The following is an 8,194-nucleotide window of genomic DNA, read 5'->3' as shown; positions in this document are numbered from 1 at the left end:
AGACTTCCTGATGTTCTAACAGCAGGTTTCCATGAACACTTTCTCTTTAGTGGTGGTGCCCCTTTTGTGAGCTGGTAACACAGAGAGGAGACAGAAAGGAAGTGCATTTTGCAACAGGGCAGCACTAACGTTTGCATGCTGGCAAAACTGACAGCAGCAATGGGGCAGATCATGCCTATCAGCAAAGATTACCAGCAGGCAGTGGAGAGCTGTAACACTTACAGGCTCATAGCTCCTGAGGTACAGGATCAGTTGTCAGAGAGAGCTTACTAGCCACAGGAGCTGTAACACTTAGGGTCCTGATCCTTGTGTTGTCACTCTAACTGCCAGGAAATCTTAGGCCCCAACCTAGAGGCCCCAAATCCTGCAGGCCCAGAGTGTGCTTGGGAGAATAATGAGAATGTTTTGGGATAGGAAAATGATGATGGTTGAACAACCTTGTATATATATTAGACATCTCTCAAATGAATACTTTAAACGGATGAATATGGTAACATAATTATATCTCAACTTGGTTATTATAAAAATATTTCTCATATAGTAACCCTTACTTATAGAAGCTATTTTTAGCCACTAACATCTCAACTTTTAATCTCAGCCATGTAGAACAGGGTTTTGAATGAATAGGACCCAGGAAACAGAACAAGAGAAAAGAGATAGATCTGAAGTGCAGTAAGAAATCTTGTGTGGAGAAGTTGGGTGCACTTCCACTTTTTCTTTCTTTTTTTTGGTTGGTTGTGAGACTTGAACTCTGGGCCTGGCATTGTCCCTTAGCTCTTTGGTTCAAGGGTACTGACCTACCCACTTGAGCCACAGCTCCACTTCTGGTTTTCTGGTTGTTTACTGATGATAAGTGTCTCAGGTTCTTTAGTGGCCAGGGTGGCTTTGAATCAAGATCATCTGATCTCAGCTTCCTGAGTAGCTAGGAGTACAGGTGAGAGCCACCACACCCAACAGTGGGTTCACTCCTTTTTTATCATATATTTTTATTATAATTAATAGAAGAAGGGTTACATTATATCCACCAGATAGAAAGTGCATTACTTCAAATACATTGATACCCCTACTCCCCTCCCCCCCCCCCCCCCCCCCCCCCCCCCCCCCCCCCCCCCCCCCCCCCCCCCCCCCCCCCCCCGCCACTGGGTTCACTTCTTTTTTTTTTTTTTTTTGGCCAGTCCTGGGCTTAAGCTCAGGGCATGAACCTGGTCCTTGGATTTTCTCAAGGCTAGAGCTCTGCCACTTGAGCCTCAGCACCACTTCCGGCTTTTTTTCTATGTATGTGGTACCGAGGAATTGAACCCAGGTCTTCGTGCATTCTAGGCAAGCACTCTACCACTAGGCCAAACTCCCGGCCCTGGGGTTCAATTCTTGAAAGGATAAAAAGGCAAATGCTCACAGGGAATCAAAGAGGGAAAAAAATTGCACCTATTTGGAATTTTGCAGAGTGACATCCCAGATCATCATTCATATCTTAGGTCAGAATCATAGCTGATGAATATTCTGGCATTGAGAGCTGTCCCAGAGAAAGTGCAATTTTTAGTTACTAGACAAAAAGGAAATAGGAAGAACATAGGAGCTAAAGGCAAATTCCAATGCTGTGTGAATCTGATCTGCAAGTTACAAAAAAGGAATTTTCTGGGAGGTGAAATGGAATCTCAGTATTCTTTCATTTTTCAATTATTTTATGATTCATGACATTGAACATTTCTTCATGTATTTTTTTGTAAGTTATGGGCCTTGAACTCTTAGACCTGGGCGCTGTCCCTGAGCTCTTCAGCTCAAGGCTACCGCCCTACCCCTTGAGCAACAGCCCCATTTCTTGTTTTCTAGAAGTTAATGGGAGATGAGTCTCAGGGGCTTTGGTGCCTCGGCTGGCTTTGAACCTTGATCCTCAGATCTCAGTCTCCTGGGTAGCTAGGATTACTGGCGTGAGCCACCGTGCTCAGCTTCTTTATGTATTTTGTTTCCATTTGTAATTCTGAGAACTGTCCAGTTCATTTGCCAATTTATTAATTGGACTGTTTATTTTGTTGCTTAATTTTGGAACTCTTGTTACCCCAGGTATAATGACTATTATTAAAAACTAAACAATAATAGATGCTGGTGAGAATGTGGAGACAAAGGATCCTAATACTCCGTTGGTGTGAATGTAATCTATGGGATAATTATGGGAAGAAACCAAAAGTAGAAAAATTATATAATCCAGCTGTACTGTTTCTGAGCATATTTTCAAAAGATTGTGAATTAACATACAATAGACATACTGCATACCCATGTTTATAGTAACAATAATCACAGTAGCCAAAAATGTGGAACCAGCCTAAATATCCAAGAACCAATGATTAGATAAAGAAAAAGTGATACATGCAGGCAATAGAGTATTATTCAGCCATTAAGAATGGAATTATTTTGCTAAACAGAAAGTGGGCCAGGTGCTAGTGGACTCATGCTTGTAATCCTAGCTATTTAGGAGGCTGAGATGTGAGGATCAAGGTTCAAAGACCAGCCTGAGCATTAAAGTCCTTGACATTCTTTTTTTATTTCTTTTTTTCTTTTTTTCATATATTTTTATTGTAATTAATAGAAGGGTTACATTATATTCACCAGATGGAAGGTGCATTACTTCACAAACATTGTTACCCTTTTTCATGTCATGGTCTCCATTTCCCTCCCTCCTCCCCCACTCATCTTGATTTCCCCCCTTCCCTATCCAATTTCAAATAACCAATTAAGCATATATAGAATATATCAGATAACAAGGTGAAATATTGTAACAATATGAGATAACCAAAGGATAGCAAAAGAGATGAGAAATAACATAGTACATTAACGACAACATTCACTCATTATATAAGTCCTTGACATTCTTATCTCCATATAACCACCAGAAAACCAGAAGTGGTGCTGTGGCTCAAGTGGTAGAGCAGTAGCCTTGAGCTGAAGCCATGAGGGACAACACCCAGGCCCAAAGTTCAAGCCCCACAACCGTCAAAAAAAGTAGATGATCATGTTAAATGAGATGTGTCAAGCTCAGAAAAACAAATACCATGTTTTCATTCATATGTGGGATCTAGACCTAAAACAAAATAAAGCATACCATCATTGTGAAAAGGGACATCAGCAGGATGAGAGAAGATGCAAGAAGGGCAATGGCATGAGGTGAATATTATAGAAATAAACAATGTATATGCACATGATCTATAAGTATATATGCACATATATGTTCAACATACATACATACATAAAAATAACATTAAATCCATGAAAATCTCTTAGAAGGAGGGGAGATGAGGAAGGTTGGTAAAATAACAATGGATGAATTTGAAGAAAGTATATATGTAACAGTAAAAATCTTAAAACAGGAGGGAGGCGGCCATCGAGGGTTAAGTTAAGCAAACATTAATACAGAGAGAGTAATTTGATTATAGTAACTTGTATATAGGTATATATATATATATATCTCACAATAAAACCTCTTTGTACAATGAATTTATACTACTAAAATAAGAAAATAAATATTATTTTTAAAAGAAGATAGCATTGTCTGTGGAGGATTCTAATGTTAATCTCTAGGTCAATGCATTTAGGTCAGCTCTATCTCAGCTACAGGTAGGATCAATTTAAAGGATTAGAAGTGTCTATCTAAATCCTAATCCAGGGCTTGGTTTGGAGACACTGGAGTGATTTTTTTTAAAGGATCTGATCACCCTCTTTATTATTTACACCTTGATGAAATTTCTCAATAGACTGGAGTCCTTGCAAGATCACAATTGTACAGTGGATGCAGAAACGCACAACCAAGGCAGCTATGAAAGAGATTTGCATGTACAGGTGGGAAACTGAAGATATTTTAGCGAGTGCCGAGTCCTAAGCACTAGACCACCAGGAAGCATGCCAACTGAAAACATTTGAGTGGTGAATTATATGGTGAGTAGTTGACAGCTTTTGTTTTTAAGAATGATTGTCCTATGAGACTAAATGAAATTAACTCTAATATATGGAAGCAAGAGGTTTATCTTTGTGATTATTGTTCTTAATATACTGTGTGAAGTTATTTCTTTTCCCTCATGTTGTCACTGTATCTGACTTTGTTACCTGGTATATTGTATATATGTTTATTTGTTTATTTGAAATAAGGAAGGGAAGGGGCAAAACAAAATGATAGGAGGTGGAGGGAGAGAAAGGGGGACAAAACATGAGAAGGGTATCAATGTTCAAGAAGTAATGTACCCACACTTCCTGATGAATGTAACTGTAACCCATCTTTACGTTACCCTGACAATAAAATACAATAAATAGAAAAAGAATGATGGTCCTATGAGCAAACAGAGCTCACCCTTGAGCTCAAACTCTACCTGAGATACTTTTTTTTTTACTACCCTATATATTTTTTTAAATGAAAGAATGAAAGGGAAAGAAGTAAAGAAGGGGAGAAAAAGGCTGGAAGACAGTTTTAAATCAAGAGTTGGGCTTCAAGCTTTTCTTTTTCCTTCTTTCATTTTTTCCTTATGCTCTTTTACACTGTTAACTTGATTCGGGCTGTAACAGTAAAGGTCAATCACTCATAGAAGTCAAGTTAGAATGAGGAGCCATTTCTCTGAGAGCCATTTGTCATGGACTTTCTTGGTATATGCTTAAAGAATAGAGCTTTCCTTGTGAAATCAGGCTTTTTTACTAGATTGTAAAAGTTACCTGAAATGAAATGATGCATCTCTGCTCGCCCACTACTGCCCATGGAAGCTTGATCCTAGGCAGCTGTTTGTACCCATGTTACCTAGGCAACAGCTTCTGAATAACTGAGGGTCAATGGTATTCTATTCCCCAAATTTCATACTTTTCACATTTTATTTATGTCCATGTTTTCAATTAACCCGAAGGAAGCCTTCGACTAGCTTCCTTTGAAGTCAATAGACAATGTCTTTTATATAAAAGCTTTATCATTTTATCTTGAAATACAAACCAGCAGATGAAGGCTTAGGACATCCTTTTACTTTTCCTTCTGTTTTCTACCCTTTCCTTCTTCTCCTTCCCTTTCCCATTCCTCTTTTCCTTCCCCTTCCCTTTCTCCATCTTTTCCTTCCTTTTCCCTTTTCATTCATCTTTTCCTTTCCTTTACCTTCCTTTCCTTTTCCATTCCCCTCTCCTCCCACCCCCTGCTCTGCCTTGTCTTGCCATCTGTCTTCCTATCTTTTCTGTTTTCCCGAAAGGATAAGTTTTTTTTCTATAAAATTGCTCCCTTTCTATTAAAAAACACTGTCAATTGGGAAAAGCCATGAAAAGTGTTAAATAATATTATTTATTTACGAAACAGTACAGATTATTTAAGAGTGCTTTTTTTTCTACAGATGTTTTTCTCTCTAGTAATGGAGAGGGCAGAGAAAATTAGGATAGAACTTTGAAAGCAAACTTTACTGACTGAACAATTTTGCCAAGTGAGTTCTGATCAAGGTCTAAAACAGCCTTGTCAAGAACATAGTATTTTAACACATTCATCTGTGTTCCAAGCTTCGTTTTCACCACTTGTTCAACAAATGCTTATTGAGCACATATTATGTGCCAAGTAGAATGCAAAAGCACCAGAGGCAGAATCATAAGCAAAAGCAAACAAGGAACATACAAATTTCACCTTACACACAAACGTGTGTTGATTCTCCCTTCCTCCTGAAGTAGATGATTGATTTTCCTGTTGATACTTCTTGGACAAGTCACTCTATTCCTCTCCTTGTAGTTACTGTCCTAGCACAGATCACATTCTCAATATGTAGTTCATGAACAATGAAAACTTCAGGTATACAGGCTTTCAGTATGTCGTAGTTCCATGATTGAAGGAGAAAGTGGGCCTTCTATCATAGGGTCTTTACAGAAGATTATAGGTCAAAATTGCAATCAGAACTAAGTCGATCAGAGAGAAATAAGTGGAAATGACTTGGGCATTTCTAACTCTAGTAAGAAGCTAATTAGAGGAGAAAGACCAGGGAATGTTGAATGAACTTGGAAAGTAGTTAAGAGGGCAAAGGTTTTCAAAAGTAATTTCCTGGAAGAAGTTAGAAGTCCTAGATCATGATATATCTGAGAAGGAGGAGATTTATAGCTCTTAGCATAGATTTTAGGGGAAAGAAAAGACAGACCTTATGGTGGAGGGACCTATGAAGTGAAGTCCTATGATGTGACCTAATAGAAGGGGATTCAGGACCCTCACTTTCTTTCTTTTTTTTGTCAGTTGTTGGGCTTGAACTCTGGGCCTCGGTGCTGACCCTGAGTACTTCAGCTCGAGGCTACCATCCTACCCCTTGAGCCATAGCACCACTTCTGGTTTTCTAGTGGTTAATTGGAAATAAGAGTCTCAGGTTCTTTAGTGCTCAGGTTTGAACCGAGATTCTCTGATTTCAGCTTCCTGTGTAGTTAGGATTACAAGTGTGAGCCACAGTGCCCAGCTTAGAACCCTCACTTTCTGATTCCCAGTGCAATCCAATCAATTTCCAAAGAGCAGGGAAGAACCAGAAAGACAATTGTGTACTTAGCATTATAACTTCTATAATCCCCTCTCTCCAAAGGATCACATTTACCTCCATTTTACAAAAGAAAGAGAAATGGAGAATTGGAGGATGTCCTCCAAAGACTGTCATTCTCCAAACTGTATTTACCATTGTATTGAACAATCTTCATTTTGCTGTGCATAGGGGTCTGTTCCTCTCATGGGGTTATCCTCCCTCTAGCCCATTTTAGTGGCTTCTAGGACCTTATAAGGACAGATATAATACAGCTCAATACCTTCAGTACTTTTGTTACAGTATACGTTGGGAACAGAGACCTCTCCTATTGTGGCTACCAACTTTGGTCTTAACAGAGAAATGACTGCTGCTGGAGAAAGCTGGGAAGAGAAGAGTGTGGCTCTTCACTAGAGCTCAGCTTGTGGTCCCCACCATCCATGTTATCTTGTATCTCACTTACATGCTCTCAACCCTGCATACAGGTCTGATCTGTTGGGGTTTGTTTGTTTTTTGTTGGTCCTAGGGCTTGAACTCAGGATCTGTGCACTATCCCTGAGCCTCTTTGTGCTCAAGGCTAGCCCTCTACCACTTGAGCTACAGCACCACTTTTGGCTTTTTCTGATTAGTTTATTGGAGATAAGAGTCTCATGGACTTTCCTGCTTGGTGTAGAACTCATCCTTCTGAGTAGTTGGGTGGTGGTGGCTCATCCCTGTAATTCTAGCCACTCAGATCTGTTTTGGGGAAGAATAGTTACATTACCTTTTACACCACAGTTTTCTTTGAGTAAAGTGGAAAGTTATCATTCCAGTCCACACAGCCATTAGTCTCTGGGTTATATTATTTTTGTGGGGTTGTTTCCTCCTCAAAAATTTTGTTGTGTCTCATTAAAACCAGCATTTACTTGTATGTAAATGTTGGGCATCTTATTGTGATGAATCTCTAAGATTTCACAGATGTATTCAGGATTGGTTTTTGAGAAAGAGTTTCTTACAAAATTAGGGATGATAATCAAGATAAGATCCAACAGGACTTAGGACAGGATAGAATTGTTGTTGACAACAACCAGATTGGGTCTTGACTAGTGTGTACGTGTGCTATCAACCCTGAAGGGAGAACTGCAGTTATTTGGGTATTTGATTAGAATTAAGTATTTACTAAGGATTTTTGTCACTAACATCTCTCTGAAGCAATTGTTTCTTATTATACCTACTGAGGTTATTTGTAACCTTGGGTCGAGTTAAAGTGTGTTATTCATTTCACCTACAATCTGCAGGGCATTTTGCTAGTCATTAGGGCTATAAATAGACTCTCTAGAAATTCCTACTCTAGCGAGCTCTGTTCTCCCAGAGTTCCCCCTCATTGTTGGTCACTCTTGTGGCTGGAAACATGACAACCTAGAACTTCAGAGCTATTAAATCATTTTGTAGCCTTGAAACAACCTATTCTAGAAATACAATTTATTATCAGGGAAACATACTCTAATGATCTTATGTATAAAACAAAGATAAAGACCCAAAGAACTCATTGTAGAGAAGCTAACTAAGGCAGCTAAAAGCAGGCAAAACCTCATTTGGGTCTTTAGGGTCGAGTTTATCAAGAGAATGTGGAAGCAGAGCAAGAGAAAAGGAAGGAGTGAATTCCAAACAACAGAAACAACACTTTCCAAGTAATAGAGTCAATACATAATAAGTAATATGTATGT

The sequence above is a fragment of the Megascapheus bottae genome, chromosome X (assembly GCF_031878675.1).
Source record: "Megascapheus bottae isolate mThoBot1 chromosome X, mThoBot2.hap1, whole genome shotgun sequence".
In the NCBI taxonomy this organism is placed as follows: domain Eukaryota; kingdom Metazoa; phylum Chordata; class Mammalia; order Rodentia; family Geomyidae; genus Megascapheus; species Megascapheus bottae.
The sequence above is the reverse complement of the archived record's forward strand: the minus strand, read 5'-3'. Positions refer to the sequence as shown.